Source organism: Argiope bruennichi, chromosome 4 (assembly GCF_947563725.1).
Source record: "Argiope bruennichi chromosome 4, qqArgBrue1.1, whole genome shotgun sequence".
Taxonomy (NCBI): domain Eukaryota; kingdom Metazoa; phylum Arthropoda; class Arachnida; order Araneae; family Araneidae; genus Argiope; species Argiope bruennichi.
In genome coordinates this window covers 65,013,796-65,039,272 of record NC_079154.1, presented here as the reverse complement: position 1 = coordinate 65,039,272, position 25,477 = coordinate 65,013,796, and the positions used below count along the sequence as shown (strand labels likewise).

Below are 25,477 nucleotides of genomic sequence, written 5' to 3'. Positions count from 1 at the left end.
GGCAAATCAGCTGGTCACCTATGGTAACTAATAACTAAATAGAAAAAAAAACATTACACTTTCACTAAGTTATAAAAATAAATCATTTGCATTAAGCAAATAATGCGCTTTAATGTGAAAATAAAATATGCCTCGGACCGGAAAATGATTAAATTCACTTTTGAATTGCTGGTGATAAGAGGAATTAGGATTTTATTTTTTCAAAAACACATTTTAAACTGATTTTCTACGCGCTTATTTTCTAGAGATAACAAATTCTGAATTTCCGCGAATCTAGATGAATTTTTTCCAAGGAAAAAAGTAATGTTTATCAAAAAAACGGCAAGTCATGCACTTTGTAAAAATGAAGAAAATATTTATTCCAACAAGTTTTTACTTAAGTTACAAACCTCTTTCGAATTCATTCAAAAGAAATATTTGTGTTGAAAGCGACGACAGATATCATTCGAAGATTATCGCTGAATCATGAAGAGCTTATAAAAACTCGATTGATTTTTTAAGCTACTTACACTGATGGGATGAAATGCATGGGAAGACTTCAGATAAGTAAGCTATGGCCAGTACTTTTTTTTATTTTCTTATAAAAATGAGTGAAACCTATGAAATTTTTAAAATGCTTCTTTAATCATGAAAAACGTTTTAAGAGGCATTTTTTTCATATGCAAATTTCATTGGTTTAAGTCATTGCGCTTATGATTTATTACATTTATATGCATGTGACACTATAGACAGACAGACGATCAACCATTTGAAAAATTTGCTTCAAAATTTTAGTAGTATGTCAAATTTGTGTACTAAATTTTTATTTACTGAACCTTTTGCGTTTTGTAATTACGAGTTCACTTGCATTCGAACTGAGAAACAGTGAATCGATTTCGTCCAAAATTTGTTAGAAAAAAAGTAGAATTCTAATTTTTTTTAATTGAAAGTCATGATATAATTTCATAATTATGTTAAATTGTTAAAAGTGTAAAATATTATTCTTGGATTTTTTTTCATTTTTAATTTTTGTGTTTTCGAACTTTAAATACCTTTAATCAATTCTCCTCAAATGAAAGAAACAACTCAATTTAACCTTTTTGAAACGTGCAGCATAGAATTTGTGTTTCACTTATTTCGTACACGTCGTTATTGTAGTGTATTTGGTATACGGCGTTATTGTAGTGTTGCTTATAAACAATAAATAATAATTATTTTGATTTATTCCCATGGGTTTCGTATAAATAATTAAAGATAATTTTTCTATGGACTTTATGTTGAAAAATAAAAATGCCCAATTTTGGAAGACTGGCAACATAATATAATGTTAAAATTATTGAAGCGAGTCTCAAAATATATCATCATTTCGTTTCCAAAATGGAAACAATTTATTTAAAATATTTTATTTATATTATTTTTAATATAGTTGCCACCCGATAAAATACAGAGCGTTTATTTGATTATATGCAGCAAGATAAAGATTTAATTCTTTTTAACCATTTTGAATGCGATACAATTCAATCTTTTTTATGTTTGTTGGCTATTAAGTCAAAATTTGAAATTGCCTCTTCAAGAATTAGTCAAACCATATAACTGATTATTTTTTTTAAATCTTGTAAATGCTGTTTTGTCATTTTGTTTTTATACGTAATTTAAATTTTGCTAATTTCTTTCTGGACTACCATTAGTTGAAAAGAATTTTAATCCATTTCATTCGATTTCTTTCAAATTATTCTGTTTAAAACATTTCCCCCTTTTTTCCCCTTTCAAGATCGAATTCTCAATTATATGGATGTTATATTTCATTTTTGTATTAAATATCTCACAGATGTTATCTTTATCATGCATTATTTTTTCAATTCCTTGTTAAAAAAATTTAGATATTTTGGCAAAACATTTGAAAACTGAAAAAAAAAAAAACCATAATTATTTGTTTGCTATAATCTATACTCACGAAAGAAGCATTTTTGTACGTGCATATTTATGCTGTTCAGACAAAGTCATTATAATATATTACAGTCATAAAAGATGGCCATGTGGTAGTACCATATCGTAGTATCATAATGGTGACTCAATGCACCTCAAAGCCCAAATTTTTACCGAAAAACCATCAGGTGTGATTTTACCGAAACTTTCTAGCATATTTTCCAATAGAAATATTTTACCTCTTCCTTGTATAAAATTGGATAAAGCCGCGAATGCTTTACATGGTATTGGCAAAGAATAATGGAACAAATTATAGATCTCTGATGTTCATTTAATATTTTATTGAATTTAGAATGTGAATATGCAATTTTTTCTCCCAATCAATTGAAATCAAAATTTGACACCAAACCAGTTGTGATTATTATGAATTATTTCGTTTGCATTGGTATGGAAGTGCCAGACTTGTGCAATAAATATTAATTGTATAGCTCTTTTCGTTTTGTTGTTATCAAGATTATTTGAGCTTGAAAAGTCAGACAGACAGAGACTTCTTCTCAATGGAATGGAAAATACGAAAGAAATGTACAATTTTGGTGTAAAGCTCATACACCAAATTTAATACATCTAGCTTAAAGCCTTTTTCAATTATTGTGTTCTCAGATAGATATACATTATGTTCAAACTATGGTTTTCGGTCTCAGAGTGGTCTTCGGTCTCAAAGTTTCTTTATATTTCATATAGAAGACAGCAAAAAAAAGATAAGACTAGAATTAAAAAAAGATAGAACTAGATTATTTTTATTCTAATAATAATATAATTATTGTTATCCTATAATGAATAATAATATAATAATAAATATTATGTAATAATTTTTACCCTAAGACAACAGATCTCTATGACTGTGAGGGATATTGTTGCCACCATTGCGGTTGGAAAATACAATGTGTCTATCCGAAGTGTTACCAGGACTATTTAGCGGCAAAATTAGTTTAGAACATTTTTTTTTCTTCATAACGGAAGAGTAAATTCGGGCGCAAAAGTAAGATAACGGATAGGCAGTTTTTTTTTTTTTATACAAAATAGAAAAATTCATTCTTACAAGACAAGTAAAGATCTTCAGAGAACATTATTAGCTGCTAGTATTAAGGTTGATTCATTAACAGTACGACTAAAGCGCATAGAAACAGGGAAAAAAATAATAATTTTAAAATAAATATTAACACCTGAAATAAAAAGAAACGTTTATATTAGACCAGTAAAAATCGATATCGGAAGTTTTATTCTAAATTATTGAAATCTATTCAGAAATGTGTACAGAATATCATTAACGTTAGAAGAGGATAGATTTTTATCTAAATTGCTATACCATCCATGTAAGTGGCCTTATATTAATTAAATTGCATATGTGAAAATTATTGTATTGTCCTTATTAATTTACATAGTGTTGTATTGTATTGTCCTTATTAAATTACATAGTGTATTCGAGACATCCTTATAAATGAGGTTAAAAATGACTATAAGCCATAAAATAGTCTTGACATGCTGCATTTTCAATACAAGAAAACCGCCCCTCCTCTGTACTCAAAACTGAGCCATTTATACAAATTTGAATGTCCTTATTGTCTAATTATGTATCTGAAAGGTGCGATATGCTTATCTTTTCTAACAAGGGGAGGGCACGAGGTTGAAATCTGAGCTCGAGTTGATATTTAGTGTGACGATAGTATACATTTAGAATGTTCATTCATGAAAATATTAAAACGCAATGGCCAGTCAATTTGTAGAAAATGGTCCTCAAACTTTTGGAAAAGCTTATATACTGATAACTTGACTCCCATCCGGATGATCCCAATGGCGTAGTTGTCTAGGTAACAGTCTCGTATGCGGAGGATCAGGGTTCGAACCTGGTTGAGAATTTTTTCTTTTTTTCTATTTTTTTAATAATTCTTATTCAATTAAAAATTTACCAATACTTTTAATTAATATGTTTTAATTTTTTTAATTCAAAAATAAATATTTATTATCAAAATACATAATAATAAAATTAAAATTTTAAAAGAAAAAATTATAAATATATATGCATTTAAAAAATAATAAAATTATTTAAATTTAGTTAACGATTTACATATAGTTTTGATCAATATGCTACTAATTTTTATGCAAGGATAAATGTTTATTATTTTCATACTTAAACTGTAATTTAATATTTAAAAATAGTAATAAACATAACATAAATAGTGATAATTATTAATTATAAATATTTACATCTTAAAAAAATTATTCAATATTTCTGAAAAATTATCATACATACATTTATTTTCGATTATATACAAGAACCAGAACGATAATTATAGTAAAAACATTTGAAACAAAATATGTTTCGACATCTTGCACAACTGATCAATGATGATTGTCTACAAGAGCAAGATCTCTTTAAGAGATCAATGGGAAAACAAACTTCATTTACATTTAAAAATATCTCTCTTTCATCAGAAAGTTGGGCAGCGTACCATGCATACTTTATCATCTGATTATAAATTGGTGATGACAATTGATAGTGTACAACTGATTGAATTTTTATACTATCTCCGCGAGAATTATATCTTGATTATGTTCGATTTAATAAGAATTTTGTATACGCTTCATACTCTTTGAACCACCTGCCTACGCATTCAATAAATTAACACCTGCTCTCTACTATTTATTTTGATTACTGCAGTTGAGGACGTTTGCTTACACATTTAAGAAATATCAGCTGCTCTCTTCGATTTTTGATATACTAAATACAACTACGTTGAGTTAGAATTGATATATTATTATTATTAAAATACAAGAATTTGAAAATTAATTGTTTGAAAATGATGCAAGCAGGTTAAATTATCTGCAGCCATTTATGTTACGTTTTTAATTATTTTCCTTTTAAACATCAAATTATAATTTAAGCATTAAAAGAATACGCATTTATCCTTGCATAAAAATAAGTAGCATGTTAATTAAAACTATCTGTAAATCGTTAATTAAACTTAAATAATTTTTTTAAATGTATCTGCATTTATATATTTTTTTAATTTTATTATTTTGTATTTCGATAATAATTATTTATTTTTGGATAAAAAAAATTAAAAATATGTTAATTAAAAGTATTTGTAAATTTTTAATTGAATAAGAATCATTGAAAAAAAGAAGAAATTCCCAGCCAGATTCGAACCCTGAACTTCCGCATATGAAGCATTAGACAAACACGCCACTGGGATAATGCGGAAGGGAGTCAAGTTATTAGTATATAAGCTTTGCCAAAAGTTTGAGGACCGTTTTCTCGAAATTGACTGGCCATTGCGTTTTAATATTTTCATGAATGAATATTCTAAATGTATACCATCATTATACTAAATCTCATCCTGATCTCAGATTTCAACCCCGTGCCCTCCCCTTGTAAGGCAAGAACTGAAATGATCTAAAAAAGTCTTATTCAAAACTCGGACATTTTAAAACGCAGAAACATTACATTTAAAAAAATATTTAAGATATAATCTGCCTAAATTATTTTATTAAATATAATTAATAACAATGAGAAAAAATCTTTAAAAAAAATTAGATTTCGTAATTTTTTTTCATACTGCGGTTATTGACTAAAGCATAAAGAAATGATTCTTTCTAAAAAGCGTTTTCTAACAAAAAATATTTCTCTGTTTCAAACAGCTTAAAAATTAATTTCCTGGACACAATTATTTTAAAAGATATTTAAAGTTTAGCCATTCATAATCGTATAACGGTATAAGAAAGCACTGTTTTGAACAGAAAATTCAGTTTTTCATTTAGTTATTATTTTTGTATCACATCAGAAAGAAAAATATCGTTTGGCAACAAAATATATTTGCAGCTTGATTCTTGTGAAAAAAGGTTTTCCTTTCTCAAGTTCAGACTTTTCTCCTTTTGGTTTAAATAAACTATTATGCTTTTTTAATTTTTAAAATGATCTGATTCAGCTAGTTTTGCTATTTATTTAAAAATAAGTGTTACTTGTACTCTTTTTGTATTGATCATCATAAAAAATTTTTACTGATACATTGCAAAAAAATAAATAAATAAAAGTGCAACATTCAATTACATTTTTAGATGATATAACAATCATGTTTATCAAAATTTATGACGTATTAATTGACTTTATTATGTATGATAGCTGGTGAACTATTTGAATTTAAATGCACTTATAAAACATTTAAGTCTATTTTGAAAGTATTCTAACAATATAATTTATACAACATAATTGAACAAATGAAAAAAAAATCAACTAAACAATATGAGAAACATTTTGATTTCAATTTAACATTTTAACTTTAGTAGAAACATATAAATATCACTTTTATACTACAAAAATTTGAATGTCATATTGCTATTATGAAAATTCTAATATAATTTTAACATTGTCAAAAGAATTAAATATTAATTTTTACTGCCAAAAAACTGAAAAAGCAGTTTGTGAACTTTAAAAAGAATTTTGAATTTTGATTTAACTTTATCAGAATTAAGGAAGCATGAAAAGAAAAAAAAAATCTAAATGTTTGGAGAATTAGAACTTTTTCTCCCTTTTTGTTTTTAATCAGTTGTTACATCTCTGAAGAATGAATTTTAAAAAGTCCTTCTCAACAAAACCTTGACATTACTTAGATATTCCATTTAACTCAATCAGTCATCAAGACTACTTCATCAGTGCTGTTTCAAATTTCTTAGCCAGTTTACAAAATCAGATTGTTGCATTCAACGCATTTAAAATAAAAATACGACGTGTGGTCCAGAAATAGGTCAATCAAATAAACAATTTCTATACTTTTCCATATTAACCATTGAAAAGAGGTCATCACTGATTTGATTCTGGTGATGCAATTCTTTTTTGCAAGTACTTAAAACGAATTCTTTAAGAACTTCAACTTTTTTAACTTTATATAATCAGCAGTTTGATTGCTTTCTTTCTTTCTTGATCTCGCTTTTTTTTTTTTTTTTTTCATTAAGGCTTTCTACTTATCTATATAGGATACATGAACCAGAGACATTGAAGAAAGATGTAATCGAGCATTTATTAGCAGCATGAAACGTAGGATATTAAAAAAGCAATTAAGAAATAAGAATTGTTTGTTCTAAATTCCAATCCTTATAAGGATAGTGATATATCGTTTTTAATTTTAGTCAAAAGGAGACTATATTTTAAAAAGTAGTACACTTGGTGCGTGAATTTAAAATAAAATAAAAATTTGAGAATATTAATGCATTTTATTTTGTTTTAAAAATATTGTCAAGTTTTGAATAGTGAAAAGGAAATCTAAAAATAAGATTTTTTTTTTTTTTTGCAATATTTGTCAAGTATTTATTCCACATCATTATTCAGCATATGTTAGCTTTCATAATACGAAAATTCGATCATGGAAAATATTTCAAAACTTTTTAGTATGTTACTTACAATAGAATATTATACTTTCTAATTGATTGTAAAAATAAAAAATAAATATTGTAACAAATAGAAAGATAGCACTCTAGCGGCTATAGAGAGACGGCTGGGTTGTCACCGGAAATATAACGTCGTTACGATTTGTCTACATTTTTTATGTGTTAATAATGTTGTATCTAATTATTTGTGACTGTAGCTCATTAGATTGTAGTGGATTGTTATGAGCGAGGATAGAACCTGGGACCTTGTGATTCGCAGCCGAGTAACAAGACCACAAGACAAAAGTAATACTCATGTCTCGTGGCTGTAATCTGGCTTGTAACTATTTCACCACAGTACTCTCCCTCCAGTAAGACGAACGATATGGCTATTGAGGGGTGATGTATTGCTGTTGAGTCTAATGCGCCTGTACCCATTTGAGTAGCGCCAAACGTTATGGCGAGCGTGTGTGGGTGAGTAGTTGCTGTTGCTGATGCAGTTACGCCAAGTGAGTCTGACGACTTTGTGTTGCTGCGTCACGCGAGTCTGACGACTTTGGGTTGCTGTGGGTAGATGGCGGCACAACAGCTGTACGAAGATTGAAGGTTCATCGTCCGAGGTCACCAATGTAGTAGATTGTTATGAGCGAGGATAGTACTTGGGACCTTGTGGTTCGTAGCCGAGTAACAAGACCATAAGACAAAAGTAATACTCATGTCTCGTGGCTGTTATCTGGCTTATAAGCTTTTCACCACACGATCCTAAATATAATTTTATTTGAGTTAGAACTCGCCTTCCATTCTTATATAAATATAAATATATATAAAACATGCGGCGAAATGTCATTGTCTATTCTAATAAATGCATTTATTAAATACATTTAATATTTTTTTACAAAAATATTTTTATAATAAAAATAAATTTATATTATGCCAAAAATTATTATCATTCAGTAAAGTCAAAAAATATTTTTTTTTTATAAACGGAAGAGAATTTTTGAGAAATAATACAAAGTCTAATTAAATATTACGAATGGCCCTCCGAGGCAAATAATTAAAATGATTTAATATATCTATCATATTTTCCTCCTTTAGAAAAGATAATAATAATGATAAAATAAACTTTTCTGTATATGGGCATATAGTTTTTTTATTAATGAAAAATTAACTATCCAATTCCTTATCATGAAATGTTTAATAATTTTTTTTTTATGTTTTAAATTATTTGTGAATAAAATTTGAAAAGAATCCATTCAATAATTCAAATTTCTATCATGCATATAAACTATTTATGAATGTCATTCATATTTAATCAGAGTAGTTCGCATTACATTCTAATATTAAACCAGTTGAGGAGTCTCCGTGAAACTTTTTCGCATACCCATTCGATAAAGATTTATCCCCTTCTTATCGCTTAAAATTTTAGATTTTAGGTAAGGCGCGAAAATTAGCATAACATTGGCGGAAAATAGTTCCAAAAAATGATCTTTGGAGTGTATATAGAATTTTCACTGAATCTATCACATGAATATGCATTTTTCACGCCCTTTTGCTGTCAGAATGAAAAGAAAATCCCACACGGAACTACAATTGTGTAAAACAACACCGAACTACTAAAAGATCACACACCGAATTTCATTGATTTAAACCAAAAAATGTATGAATTGCTGTATTTACATGCATACGAAAGTACAAACCGGTTGACAATCACTCCTTTTTTGACAAATTTAGTTCAAAACTTAATAAAAATCTATATTTCAGATGTGAAACCTATGTACCAAATATCTATCTAGCTCTTTACATTTTGTAGTTATCGAGTTCATTTAAACTGCACGTCAGGCAAGCATCTTCTGAATGGATTTCATTTAGGATTTGACAGAAATCTACAAATTTAGTTCTAAGTACATATACAAATTTCATCCAACTAGCTCGAGGATTTTTGAGTTATCGCGTTCACAGACAGAGAGAGACATAATGCCGAAATATCCGTCAAAATCTCGAATTTGGACATTTTGGTGATTACCTTCTCGTTTTGAAAAAAATTATCCGTGAAATATATTTAGTCATGAATACATATCAATACATATCAACTAAATAAAAATAATGTCTGCTTAGCAGTCATTCTATTGTATTCTTCTTCAGCTGATTAATAATCTAATATTCTCAATAATGATTTCATTTCCAATTTATTTAGAAATAAATTTGATATTCCACTATCTTCGCTTAGATATGTTGTTGTTGTTTATAATGGCACTTGCCATGGACAAGCTCGCTGACGAAGTCAGTGATTTTAAGCCAAGGGAGCGTCTCTTGTTTTGGTAGCGCCAACTAGGACCAAGAGTACGTCTTAGCTACTCACGCATCACATTCGCTTGCACAAACCCTTTTTACAGGGGGGCATATTCACACCTCTCACAGATAGAACAGGAAGAACAACCATGCCCGAACCGAGACTCGAACCCAGGACGCCCAGGTCACGGGGAAGACGCGCTAGCCCTATGCCAGGACGCCGGCACGCTTGGATATTAACTTGTGTACCAATGCATTTTGCCTGAAAATCGGTATTCCTTATTTTCATTCTGTCTTCAATATCCGTTTTGAGCAGTTACACTCTATTTTAAGTAGGAAGTGTACAGATCTCAATGTTTGATCGTTGGTCATGTTGAAAATTATTCTATTAAGATGAAAGAGTAAATTTAATTCACGTAATGCGGATGAATTGAATCAATTTTAAAAATCGAAGGAAAACGGGAAGTATATGAAGGATATGAAACATTATACGTTTTATCTTATTTGGTTGAATGTTCCAAATAAAAGTGTGTTAAAGGTCCGAATAACTTATTCTATGCAGTTTCTGGAATGGTGAGTACTATTAGAAAGAAATCTATCCTTAAGTATTTATTCTTTTTGAAAGAAAATATCCTCTCTTTTCATTACCTAACGTTTAAAGGAAATAATACGATTAACAACACAGACAGAATATTAAAACATTTCAAGTAATGCTAATATAGAAGTTTGTTTAAAAAATCTTTTTTTTTTTTTGCTATATCAAATATACATATAAAGTATACATAGAATATAGTATAAAACTATTATCCGCAGTTATAATTACTTTATTCCTATTACGGCCGAAGTGAATGCCTTTTTCTCGTTTGGCATAACTTAAATACCGTATTTATTCTTCCACATGATCTGTAAAGAGAAACCGCAAATGTTTTATAACTTGCGTTAGAATTTTTTTTGTATCACGATAACTGTAACTTATTAATAATTTATTTATAAATTAGAATGATTAGTTAATTTTAAAACATAAAAAGGGTTATAAAGCAAAATTTACTTTTTAAAACTTTGATTTGCATAAAAAATACTTTGATTTTACTTTTCAACTTAAACAGATGCATACATTTATAAAATATTTTGTTTTCACTGTTTGTATTTTATCATTTTCAATAAAGTATGTGTGTGATGCTATATATATATCAGCGCTGTGAGTACCCAAAAGTTTCTTAAAGGGCTTTTAGCTATCAGTTTGAAGAAATATATGAATTCTTAAAAAAGAGATTTATTAGCGTATTAGTATCTACGGATGAAGCATCTGGCATTCAAAATTGTTGGCTGTGCATTAGAATTGAGGAGATTACATACTAATTTTGATGAATTGGACATAATTGTATATACAGAATGTGCTCGCTTTTCTCTTTTTGTTGTATAAATTGCCTGCAGAGAGACTGATATTGTCTTTTATGGAGAAAGAGTATTATTTGTATGCTGCAGACTATTTGTTAAATGCAAGGTTTACTGGATATATATGCAAGAGTTATTTATTACATTGAGATGTAAATCCAAGTCTTTTGTATATGCAGAAGAGTTTTTTCTCAAACTGATATATAATCCTGCAATAACTTTTGATAGCAAACAGGACTTCCAAGAAAAAAAAAGTCCTCTATCTTGAATTCCGATTTCATTTTGGTAAAAATAATGTAGTTTATTTTAAGATCGGTGGCTACGTTAAAAAGTCCATTTTTGTGAAAATATCAATTTTTTATTTTCTTAATCTTAATCAATTCTTAATTTTTGAGCAGTCTTCTTCATAAAACGGTTTGAACTGCGTTTTTAAATTCATTTATTGGTAGTTACATTAATTTTCATATTTGTATAATACTTATTTTAATGCTGTTCCCTATCTTCAAATACTATTTTCTCAAATTCTAAATTATGATTGAATTTTGTTATGAAAATCTTCTTAAATTAAAATCTAATGCATTTTTTTTAAATTCAAATTCAGACAATTTTTTAAAACAATATTTTCTCAATATGTTTTGCAGTTGCTGAACTAGAGAATAAGCAATCTGTTCAGTCAGAAATATTTCATAACTAGCCGCCTTTGGCGACCAACCGATTCGCCAGTATTAATGAACGCTAAAATTCAATTAGATATTTTATGTAACTTGGTCTCTTAATAGCTATTTCTTTAAGCATCAGATTTTGATAGTTATATAATTCAGTCCTATTATTATGTAGGCTTTAAATAGTTCTGTTCACTTATTTGTACTTTGTTCTGTGTTTTGTACTACCTATCTCTCTCTCTCTCTCTCTCTAATTTTCCATCAGCCCCCATACAATTACTATTTTAAATTAAAATGGAAATGTTAAACTGTAATTAATATAAAAACAATTTTTTACTGAAACCAACCATGTTTAAAAAAAATATGAGAATTGAAAGCAGAGTCGTTCGACATTAAAGTTGTATGTACACTGCAGAATAATATTCGTAATTTATATAATATCTCAAAGAATTATTCAACAGAAATATCCCTTATTCAATGCAAAATTCAGTTTTAGTTTTACTTTCAAAAGATTTAAATGATGTAAATAAAAATATTGTATTTTATTTTAGTCAATAAATGTACTTATTAAAAATTATGAAGGTTAAATTTTACACAGTTCTTTTGTCCTAAGGAATCATATTTTGTGAAACATTCTTGACACTTCAACTGTTATATAAATAAATAAGTGTTTCTATCTTCTGCGATCAAATATGATCGATGAGGTTTCTAGATATCAGTTTTAGAAGAATCAACATGTTCATGGTCATCTGTCGAGAAACCCTGGGAGAAAGTTGGCGTATCTTTTTTCAGACGGTCAATGAAATGGTCTAAAATCGCCATTTTGTATAGAAGAGTGATATTAAAATTTCATAAATAAGTCAATGTGATGGCAATACATTGATAAAAGCTAAGTTTTTCCCATTGACGTGCTCGTGCAGATTAAATATTGTTTTTATTTTGGGCGAAATATATTGTTGAAAAATATAGTTAAAATATTTCTTCAAAAATTTGTTAAAAATCGAATTACTTAATTTATAGTTTAAAGTATTGATATCATTAAAAAGGTAATGTTTTGAGCTTTAACTTGATGAAAAAATCAATTTTTGTGCTGTAATATTTTTGGTAGTTATAGCGAATAAACACCGAAATTTCTCTTCATTTTTAATTAAATAAAATTCTAATTAAAAATTCAAAAAAATCACGACGCGCACATTCCCGGCATCCAAGATATACATGCCCTAAATTTGGTAGTTGTAGGCAGGACTGTCTGGCCTGTAGAGCGCCAACGCGCACACACACACACATTGAGCTTTATTATAATTGTAGATATAGATATAGATTGTTTAAATGCTTTACAATACGAAAAAAAATCTGGAATTTTATGTCATTTATAAATCGAAACACAATTCTTAAAGATTGGATTGAAATAAGCTATTTCTTAGCTCAGGAACTAGACAATGTGTGTCTTAAGCAATTTTCAAAATTTCGATCTAATCATTTGATAAACTTCTAATCTTGAAAGCTTTTGTTTTATGTCTCTGTTTACTCAGTCATCATTTTTTCCAATTAAAAAAAACATTTGTTTTCTAATGGGCACATTCTGGATTCATAGATTTTTTTAAAAATCTATTTTTTCTAAAAATTCAAAATTATAACTATTTTACATTATTTTTCAAAAAAATACACCCTGAATATGATCACAGCAGGAAAAATATATTATCAAAACCTTATTTTATCAAACACTTTAAAGAAAATATTTACTTTAAAAAAGTTTTTATGTAAAAAAAGAACAGAAAAATAAAAAAAGGCACTTTGATAAGTCTCTCCAAAATTTTTTAGAATACCCTCTAATCAATGTACTTGTGTATTATCAATCAATCACTAACGACAAAAACTAATCACGAAAGAGTTTATTAACCTTCGATCCTTTGTAATCATCGATTTCTTAGAAAGATCAATCGCTGGGATCTGGAAAATACATAAGAATCTGAAAACTGAATGTGTATTTTGGACATCTTTTGTCCTGATGATAGAAACCAAAATTTGACACAGAATTATAATTGTAATCAGAAGATCACATACCAAGTTTAATTTATTTAATTTATTACGTTTTTGAGTTATTCGTTTACATGCTTATGAAATGCTTATGCTTATCTCCGTAATGATTATTCGTAAATGCTTATTATTCGTTTACATGCTTATGTTTACACGACTGACTGTCAACCACTTAAATGATCTGAATCTAAATTCATTACATATCTTCATTTTAGATGCGAAATCTGCATGCCAAATTTTATTCATTTAGCACTCTTCATTTTATATTTATCATTTTAGTTTCTATACGGATAGCAGGGTAAACAGATTTCCTCTTAATGTATTTCGTTCAAAATTTGATAGAAATGTACAAATTCAATGGAAAAATCATATTTTAAATTTCTTTCCTCTAACTCAAAGAACTTTTGAGTTATCATGCCAGACATAATTCCAAAATTACATTTTACGGACTCAAGGATGTCTGAAACGATAAGATTCGTCAAATCTTGATTTCGAATTGTTCGAAGATTAGAACACTTTGTCTCTGTATACTTCTCGTATGTGAATGCAAAAATATTTCTTGTTCGTATTTGAAATTTCACTTTGTATCTTTTTAGTTTTTTTTTTTTTAAATGTAAGTTGATTTTTTTTATTTACAAAAAATTTCACTCGCTTTCTGTTATGTTCGCATTTTGCAATTTGTACATTTTTTTTTACAATAACCATGTAACCATGCATTGTGTGAAAATTTTAATCGATTACATTGATTAAATTTTAATTATATGCTAATATATATACTATACTATCTCTCTTTCTCTCTCTCTCTCTCTCTCTATATATATATATATATAGAGAGAGAGAGAGAGCACAATTTGCATGCACATGATGATATGCGTCTGTTTACATTGCGACACACGAGAAATGTGTTTGAATACAGAGTCTGAGGATTAATTGATTGCAAGATTCCACAATATCTATGATAACGAACCATAAATTAAAAGTTAAAAGGTAGGAAATAATTAAAATAAAAAGTTCTTATTTATTATTATATTAATAAACGTGTGTTTTTGGTCATTTTAATATGTTTTTTTCATTATCATGGATATTATTAATTTCGCTATAGGAATAAATATAAATTCCTATAGCGAATATTTGATGTAGGAATTCGCTATAGGAAATAATATAAATCTTTAAATATAAATGTTTATTTTTCTATTAAGAGAGAAGTAAGCGATTGCATATTGCTTATGATACTTTCATTTAAAGTTTTAAAATATTGCTAACCCTATTTCTTGCGTTTAATACAAATACAATGGTAAGTTCAAAATCTAAATGAGTATGCGCTTTAATCATATATTTATTTTTCCCTGTAAAATCAATGTATATAAAACACTAACGTACGTGGCACAGAAATCGAGCTTATTACTAATTGTCGAACTATTACTAATTAATTTGGACGACTGGCAACAGTCAAATGTAAACAAATATCATACGACTTTTAGATTGCTTCATTCATTGGACGTTTTTACAGCTGTGCTAAATCAAATGCTTCACTTATCTAATTAATGGATTAAAATATTACTAGAAGTGTTCAGGAGATAGTTCGTCATGTCACCAAAAGGTGCATTGAGTCAGAGGAAAGAAGATATAAAAGAAATCAATAGGCTTCAAATAAAAAGTTTAATCCGGTGAAAAAATAGACTTAACTATTGCCAGATAAGTAATCGTGGTAAAATTTAGATTAAAGTATGGTTTATCGCCAAGCATGTCAAATTCATGCCAATCGTCAAAAAACTCTTCAAAGGTCTGCAAATTTGAATATATACCAGAAATGCCCATAAAGGACTTTTAAAGTTACAATAAAAAATTGCCACCATTATATTTGGAGAGAAATCGCTCCGAAAATTTTCAATTTTGATGCTCGTATATTAATCTTAAGTCTAGCTGCAATAGTTATGATTTGTCTACGGAAATTTATATTCATATTTAAAAAAAAAAAATTCTATAAAAGTTCTTTTTCTTAAAAATATTATCTTAAAAACTAAAAAATACTTTTTCAATTATATAAATTTCATTTTCGTACAATTTTTTATTTAACTTTAATAATATTTTTATATTCAGTTTCATACACTATCCGAAACAATGTTTTTAAATGCTGTGATGGAATTCCAACTCTCCAACAAAACATTCAAGCGAGTCTTTTTGTCTATCATTAAATCAGTAGTAGGATTTCCACTTCCGCTTTCGCAATACATACACTTTTAATTTGCAGTAAATTATTTTAATTGAATTCAGGTATTTTAGTAGTATCAAATTACAAGGCGAAATGTTTTTTTAAAGAAATGCATCTCATATTAATAATTAACAGCCTAAAAACTCAATAATTTTGGGGAACAAACTGGGCGCTGAAGGCGGCTAGTTCCTTATAATAAAACAGTAAGTTTTAGAAATAATAAATCTCACTGCTTCATTATGTTTTATTCTATCTTTTCTCGCTTCGAATCAAAATTTATTATTTTAAGATTTTGAATATTGCTTTATTTTTATTTATTAAAAAAAATTCCGTTTAATCTTTTAATTCATAAACAGCTTTTTATCTGTAGATACTCGTTTGATTGTTCCATTTCCATTATTAATTATTTAAAAGAGATAGCGGACATTAAACTGAATGTTAGAACACTAAACATAAGATTCCAAATTATATAACACAGCAGGTCAAACTAGTTTCCTCCTTTTTTTATTGTCTTTAGTAATAAAAATAGAATTGGATTCACACAATGTGAAAACAAGGTCAAAATAATCTGTTGTTTATTTTATTATCACTCTTCGCTATCCGTCAATTGCGGAATGCAAAATCAGTAGATTAATGTTTTTCTAGTAGTGTACACATGAAAACAAGATAGCTTTAATCAATTGTTTGATTTTAATCTCCATTCTTTGAAAAATTTCTTTTTATCCATATAAAAATGCACTGCTCTGAAAAATTAATCTTTATCATTCATTCTTGAGACAAATAGTAACGGATTAATTTGAAAAATCACTGTGCTTTACTTATAATTAGAGTATTATATTATAAAAAAATTTGAGTAGGAAAAACTTAGCTCAAGGTTTTTTTTGTTATCTTTTTATTAAAAAAGAAATTTGTCACTTCAGATTCGATAAGAAGAAATTTAATTTTCTTTGTAGTCTAGCAAGAGAGGTAAGTAAAATATTATATTTTTCTACAATCCATCTTAGTGATAAATATATATGTGATATATAAATCCTTTAATTTGGACAAGAAATAATATTTTTCACAAATGAAAACAACACAAAAAGGAAAATTTTACTAATTTTGTTTTAATTAGAAAGGATAGTATAATATATTTATGAGATTTTAAAAAAATCAAAAATTATCCTGGCAAGGATTTTTTTTCCAAATCTGGCTAATAGTGTTGAAAGCAAAGTTAAAAATAGAATTTAAATTTAGTATTTTAAGTTATTAAATTTAGTATTTTGAAGTTATGCTTAATATTAAAGTAAATAGTTTTATAAGCTCTGATAATCTGAATTTAAGAATTTTGTTGTTTGATATAAAGCTAAGTATATGTTCTTTACTCAATTTAAGTTACTATATTTAAGTCTAAGTTCTCATTTCTCAACATTTGTGGGTTTCATGTCGAATCTGAAAGTCGGAAAAAATGATTTACAAAAAAGAATTTCATTAAAAAAAAAAAAAAAAACTTGTGTTTTTTTTAGGTTGCCATGTGTGTGTGTGTTTGGCGGTTCGTTTAGTGGAGAATTTAAGAGTATTAAAATTTATTTTTAATAGTGTAGCTGCTTCAATCTTCCATTCACTATTATCTGTGATTTATGTTATTTATGGAAATCTATTTCTTGCTTAATTGCGTACAGTTATTCAGTTCTTATCAAAAACATTTTTATAGATAATGGTTCATTATTATAAATTGCATCTCTGTGTGTATATTTCATTATACAAATTTAATAAACCCTATCTTTTTTACATTAGACTTTTACTTAAATAACAATTTATATAAAAAAAATGCAAAATTAGAGCGTTCACATTTATCTAACAAAAACAGCTGTATTGCAGTACTTATACAGAAACGAATTATTTCCCAAATGATTTCTCCCTTTCATAACTGGTCCATATTAATTTTTTTATTAATGAAATTATTATTTTATCTCTATTTTTTATCTTTGCTACGTCTTCTTCGGTTTTCAAATATGTCCTAATTATTATCTCAGTAAAAAAATTTTGAGTGCAGAAAATAAAAGAAGGGATCTTTATAAATGACTATTTATTACTTTTTAAATCGCATTGCCCATTTTTTTATATATATATAACTTCTACTAATATACTTTTGTGTTCATTGAAAATGCATATGGAAAACTCCTTTAACGCAAAGTAAAAAGCCGGTTTGAAGTAATAAGCATTCCCTCCAGAGCTAATAACTCAGTGTTTAATGGCTATAATTTAATGAACAATTCAATTGCAAAAACAAATTACACATAAACAGATTCGTGCATTCACAGTAAAGAAGTTCAATCGGCGTTGCCTGAAGGCACATGCCTGCACGATACTCTCCACAAAGAATCATTAGCATAGTCACAGGATCACTGCACATTTAATGATTTATGAAATTGCAGGCATTAAGTTCTTTTCTGTATGTAGGCTGACGTCACAAGTCTTGAAGAAGAAAGAGATGCGATGTAGAAACGATTGTTCTATGACAATGCCACATTCACGCAAGCGGTCTTGTAGAAATATTTCCATGCATGTATAAATGGTGAGTGCTGTGATGTTTCAGTGTCATTTCAATATATTTTTAAAAATAAATAAAGCTCAAATGTAATTGAAGACTTTTAAAGCGATAACACCATTCCATTTCCGTAAACATGATTTGTCTTGTTACAGGAGGTGTTGATGTAAATTGGATTAAAAAAGAAATTTGAGAAGGAAAGCAGTTTATCTGGTGAGTAACATTATTTAAATTTTTTCTATTAAACGAAATAGTAGTATAAAAATTTTACAAAGTAATAACATATATATAATACTCGAAATTATTTAATCAACTTGTGTTATGCATTTTTTTATACCTTAAATAAAATAAAAAATAGTATAATGTTCGAAAATATGTTCTTTGAATTTATAATTTTTTTTTGAAAATTATTACATTTTGCTCTGATAACTCATTATTTTGGACATGTCCTTTGTTTTTTTTAGTACTTCGGTATTTTTTTTCCTTGTATAAAATACCACCCTCTTTTTTATTTGATAATAGAATAATTCAACATTTGAAGAAGAAAATTTTTTATCGCATTTTTATCAAAAAAAAATCAAGAAATATTTTTGCATTTAACATGATATCTTAATTGATTTTTCTTAAGTATTTCTCAAAAATAAATCATTTCTTCGATGTAAAATAAGCAGATTACAAATGTTTTAGATTTAAACAAGAATATCAATTGAATTTTATATTAAGGTTTTTAATTCCAGAAAACAAGTTTTGTAAAAATCTTGTGTATTTCTAATAATTTTCTAATTAAATATTTCTAGTTAAGAAAAACAGAAATCGTAACTTAAATATATAATTTTAACCATTCACCTTCATATAAAGGATGTTTCTACTTATATAATGAATATAAAAGATTTGTCAACATTATTTAAATCATACTGCATGCAATAATATATATAAATATATAGATGACTAAATACAATAAGTTCTTTTATTGTACAAAAACAAATTTTGAAAATACAAAAAGACTTATTGCATTTAGTCATTTTACTTCTTTACAAAAAAGACTTCATAAAATTTAAAACATGAAATTAGTAAATATATTTTGCCAGAATATTTCTCCGGACTGAATTGCAAATGAGATTAGATAATTGAATACTAGCAGATAGTATTTAATTATCTAATCTCTTGATTTGAAATCTTAGACGCCTTAGCACTATATTCAAAACCCAACAACTTTCTCTTAGTTTAGTTTCGCAATTAAATATTACAGCCAAGAATGTGCAAAGTTAAGGAATTAGTTTTTCAGCTTCAACTCTATATCAAAATATATTTTGGATATGGTTCCTAAATTCACAATTGAATCCATTTTAAATATTTTAATGCTAAATTCAGCAAAATTTTACTTTAATTACAAATAGATTATTAAAGCTATTCACTATTAATTTGCATAATTTATTAAATCGAAAAAAACATATTTAAATATTTTTTTGGAGAATTTTGACATTGTTTGCAGCAGGAGTGAATCTTTACCAATAACTTTTTACTATCAACAAAGTTTTTCCGCCCTACCTGCAATTTAATTGGCTAAAATTGACTTTACAGTTCTTTTTTTTATATTTGATATTTAAGAATCTAAGGTAGACAGAAAGTTGTGTGACTGTACAAAAAATATATCCTGTTTACCCAGATGCTTAAGTCTCATTACGTCTGTTTTGTGTACAAAATACTCACATATTTTTACTTACAAAATACTTATACATAATGCTCATACATAAATAATTTTTCGTTCATATATTTGCAATAGATATATAAAATATTTTTAACCTTAAATCTGTTCACAAATGAAAATCACCACATCGATGTAATAGTTATCTAATCTTTACCTACTTTCTCTTCCTTAGGAGTTATTATTAGTTTACTAAAAGGTGCGTGTTAGTCTTGATTAGTTAAAGTATAGTTAACAATATCTCAGATATGATAACAAATTTAACTAACAATAGTTATAGCATAATATAAGCGTACTACCAAAAATAATTATTATTGGTAGTACGCTTTAGAAGTAAATATTTAGTAACATTATTAGTTATGTTTTCTTACAGGGATTTTTTTCTTTCCATAATGTTAACGTACACACAAATAAAAAAATAACTATTAAAATCGGCTTGCAACAAATAGAGATCCACTGACAAAAAATAATCAGACATGACCCAACTTGGAACGAAAAAAAGAGCTGAACAAAAAAAAATGAATCCTGCCTAATATATCTAGAAGTAAAATAAGTATGATAAAATAAATAAGAAAATGAATTATTCAAAAGAAATAATCGATTTCAGGAATGATGAAATTCGTTTCCTAAAACTTTCAAATCCGCATTTCTGTGAAAATGTAATGCGAAATACAGAAAAAAAGCAGAAAGAAAATATTAATATATTAATAGTCCTCAACTCCATAACTTTTGCTACAATCCAGCATAAAAAATTTTCATAAAATTTTAAGTTTGTGAAGTTGGTTCATAAATACCTCTGATTTGTTCGCATTCATTATTCGAACGCATAAATAAAAGGCTCAGACTCCAAAACAGAAGTTGACTAGATGCCAGAAAAGTGTTATGGACATCGCTAGACGATTCTATTATAAAGAGAAATTTAAAGAGAATTTTCGAAATATTAATATCTGCTAATTTTGCAACAGGTGTAAGTTAACGATCAAGAAGTATGGATGATTGAATTTTTGGGGCACACAGTTTAATTAAGAAATATTATCTTTGACATCTGAAATAAAGAGGAACATAAGGAGGAAAACAGGGGAAGCATTATGAAATGTGGCAGAATCTCTCGCTTTTGATTTAATAAAGACCAATATTTGAGAGAGAGTTATATACCAGTCGATAATGAGTGGGTATGAATTTACTTGATATTCACTCAGCCTGCTACAAATTATAATTTACTGAAAATGAACATCTCCATGCTCCTTTTTTTAATTCCTACTATTAGCTCACACTCTCTCTCTGTATATATATCTTGTTCAAATTTTAAATCGTTAATAAAATACTTTTTATTCATCCACTCAAGTTCAAATACATTATTTTAAACTTGTAGTGGATGACACTTGATGTTATTACAATTTTTTTAATATTATTTAATTAATTAATTAAATTTGTTCAGTAATTTCTATTCGGTCGCCAAAGGCACCAAATCCGTCGTCATGTCGCCAAATAGTCCACAAGTTTGTGGCCAAGCTCTATTTTGCCACTTAATATTGTAATTCTGTCATATGTATATACATATTTATATTAATCGTAATTATTTAATGAAAAATAACTAAAATAAATTTTTTTGTTGATCTAAGTAGAAATTGACAAATTTTTTTTTATATATTACTTGTTATAAAGTAACTTTCAAAAATCATTTATCCATGTCAAATTATCAATTCATTTAATTTTCAGTTATTGTTCTGCAATGTAAGGAGAATTACTGAGGAGACAGAAAGCAGCTAATTAAGTTCAGATAATGGGAGCGAATGTTAAACGGTTAATCCTCAATTAACAATAATAAATTACTCGTCAAACGACCATATGCGATGTAATTTCATCTTTAGAAAAATCGAAACTCCAAAGGCAAAATTATGAGATAGTACCACAATCTTCCTAAATATTTCATTGAAATCTGTATTCATCTCTTTTAATTTCCGCCATTATAGATCTTATTACTTTTTCTCTATAATGCATAATCGCTAAGTTAGTATTTTTAAGTATATTACAAATTCTATAAGTGCTCTTTGTCAACGACCCTGACGAGCCACAAAACCATACAAGACGGCAATATAATTTTTTTTACCAAAACCGACTCAACTGTCAAGAGGAACTAAGTGACCTTCATACATGTTAGAATTTTTTATTAGCTGAAAAAAGAATTCGTGCGGCAGTATTGTTTCGATCAAGGAAGACGAAGAACATTAAATGGAAAAATAATGTATCGAACGACTTTTTAGCGTGTAAAAAAACGAAAACATGAATTTTAGCGTGTCACTTCTGTCACAAAAACGCTTTCCTACGAAAAGATAGAAGGAAAAGAAGGAATATCTTACAAAATAATAACTATTAGGGTAACATTTTAGAAATTCTTTTTCATCGGTAATTTCAACAAATCTTACCAGAAAAAAATAAATAAAAAAAAATGCAATTTACTAAATCGTTTGAAATAATCGCATTCAAACGATTTTCTATTTAAAAGCAGGTGATTTTAATGTTATCTTTTTCTTGATTTATTTTTTACAACTAATTTAGATTAAATGACAAATCTATTTTGTTAAAATTACATATGAAAATGAAAAGCAGAAATTAATACTTCTCTGATGGCAACGGTAATGAATGATTACAATTTTTGAAAGTAAGAATCCATTATTCGTTGAGGAATAGTTAAAATTTGCGACAGCGAATGATGTTTCTGTATTAGAATTTGTTTTAGTTCATCTTAAATCAAACGTAGCAACAAAACATTACGTTATTTAGTAGCTCGACATCATTCATTCAGCTACTAATTTTGCCGATATGCGGTAAGAGTTGTCGGAGTTTTTGAACTCGACCTTTCTAAACCTTCGAACCTTTTATCCTGACATGACAAATTCGGACAAATACATGACGGATTCAGTTATATAATCAATGAAGCTTACTGTTAAAGTTAAATACAATTTACGTAACAGGAATGAAAAGAATTAAAATAATATAACATTATATAAAATTATCAACAATATCTATTTGAAAAAAGAAACAAAGCCTGGTCGTAACAACGCAATAAAAAAGGAAACCAATCAGAATACTAATTTAGCTTTAATTTAATTAGCTACTACTACTTGTACTATATATAAATTTGTATTTCAGAGAATTGTTATAAAAGTGTTTTTTTTAAGTATTCATTGATTAAATATTATGATAATCAAAGCTGGAGGAATATTTTGTAAAAAAACAGTGAAATCATCAATATGGGTATTTACATATATTGGTCGTTCATACTTCTTATAAAAGACGGTTTTCGTATATTTTGTGGATTTATTTCAAAATATTTGCTATATTAATTGACTGCTACATTAAACGAGATTCTTGCTTTAGCGATTTTATATTCGAATTACGGATGTATCACCTTTTGGCTATAGCTCATGATCCAGTGTCTTTAATAAAAATATTTTCGAGTTACAAGTGATTTCTTTGGATACATATCTAATGACTTTTGAGTTCCATTGCATAATATCTTTGCGAACAGAACTAGAAATGTTAATATCACTGTAAAAAATGTTTATGATATTCCTTCTTAACTTTAATATTTTTTCATGGATATTTTATTAGGAAAGATTTATACCAGTGTCAGTTATAATATATTTTTTTCGTAAAGTTAATATCCAATGTATAAAAAACGCTTCTCTGTTTAAAAAAGGAGAGATTTAAAAGCTCATATTTTTTCTTGAAGACAAATGATTTAATTAATATAATATTCTAATACTATTCATTTTTCTTCACAAAATTAAAAAAGCCTATTTTTAAATAGGGCTAATTTGATAATGGAATGTATTTATTATTTTTGTACCTGTTTGTCAAAGACTGGCATATGTCGATAGGAACGTTTTAATAAATTTAATTGTTTAAGATTTGTCTTGCAATTTTTGTTACGAATTATTTTCTAACTCAACTATAAATATTATATAAATTAAGATTTGTTCCCGATAATAATAAAATATGATATTTTTCTACTTGGTTATCACAGCTATATCAGAAAATTCGTCATCTATTCATCTTAATTGTTTCTATTCTTTAAAAATATGTTAATTAATGACTCTTAAAATATATTTTTGTGTTAAAATTGTCTTGTAGGTGAAACATTAATCAATTCAAAATAACCAAATTAGAAATAACATATTATATGCAAAAATGAATTAAATAGAATAAAAAAGGAGAGAAATGATGAATTCGGTCTGAAGACTTTATCAAGGGACACTCTCAGGCAGGATTCAAAACAGGGATTTTTTTCTGTGAGGAGTGAACCCTTGGACGGAAGTCAGACCCGTCACAGAAAAAAATCCCTGCCTGAGAGTCACCCTTGATAAAGTCTTCAGGCCGAATTCATCATTTCCTTCCTTTTTATAATATATAATTCATTTTTGCAGTAAAAGATAATATTGATTTCTAATTTGGTTAATTTCATTTGTGTTTTAGATGTAGCAGCATTAGCGCTCTCTATAATACAATGTATCTTTCTTTTATTAGTTTTATTTAGGATATATTTACTTTTAAGTTACTTTCATGAAGATTGTTTTATTTTTTGATATCGATAATCTCAATTCAAAGTAAATCATACTAAACCAATGTTACGAATGTAGTCAAAACAATTTATTTCTGAAGGGAGCTCATATATTCGCTTACAAAATCGATTATTGTTTTAAATTCATTGAAAGAATTATTTTCAAGATCTGAAATTTTTATTTGACCAACAAGGTCAAGGATAGAGGTAAACTGATCAGCATCTGTCAAGAATTATCTGTTTGGGACGTTGCAGCCAAGCATTTTCTTAAGTATCAAAATCAGTAACAAGAATAAGTAATTTAATATGAAATAAATTTCTTTCATGGATGGTTACAAACCCTGCAAATAACACTTAAGAAGGAATTTTTATTTATTCCCTAAACACTTAAAACATATGCAACAATACCAGCAACAATGCCACCACTTGAAATTTGAATAATCGGAAGGTGACACTTAAAATGACTACACAGAATAATTATTATTTCATTTTGGCACATTCTTGATACCGTGTTTTTATATTCCATGTATGCATACACACTTGCTATGCAAATCAACGTGCTTAGAATATTTAAAAAGAAATTAAGAGTTCACCCTGTGTCATGTGACTGCAAAATGAAGAGATTAGTTGGAAAAAGTAGTTGAGTATCCGATGTTCATTTTCAGTTATGTAACAAACAAATAAGCTCTGTGAAGAAAAGACTTGACTGCAGAACGTTAATATCTTCTGAGTTCTTATTAAGTTTAAGAAGTTCTTT

The 25,477-nt window shown here is 27.4% G+C and overlaps 1 protein-coding gene across 5 annotated transcripts in view; it reads left to right on the top strand.

Annotated features, from left to right (window-relative positions):
- The first annotated feature begins 439 nt into the window (after window positions 1-439).
- LOC129966656 (uncharacterized) overlaps window positions 440-25,477 on the top strand; it is a 65,113-nt gene continuing 40,075 nt past the window's right edge. For 4 of the 5 annotated variants that reach the window (XM_056081157.1, XM_056081160.1, XM_056081159.1 and 1 more), the window contains exons 1-3: window positions 440-546; window positions 18,364-18,478; window positions 18,607-18,664. The gene's annotated coding sequence lies outside the window, so the exon portion shown is untranslated. Of the gene's footprint in view, window positions 547-16,651; window positions 16,888-18,363; window positions 18,479-18,606; window positions 18,665-25,477 lie in introns of those variants that run through there. The other variant, XM_056081158.1, reaches the window with a different exon arrangement.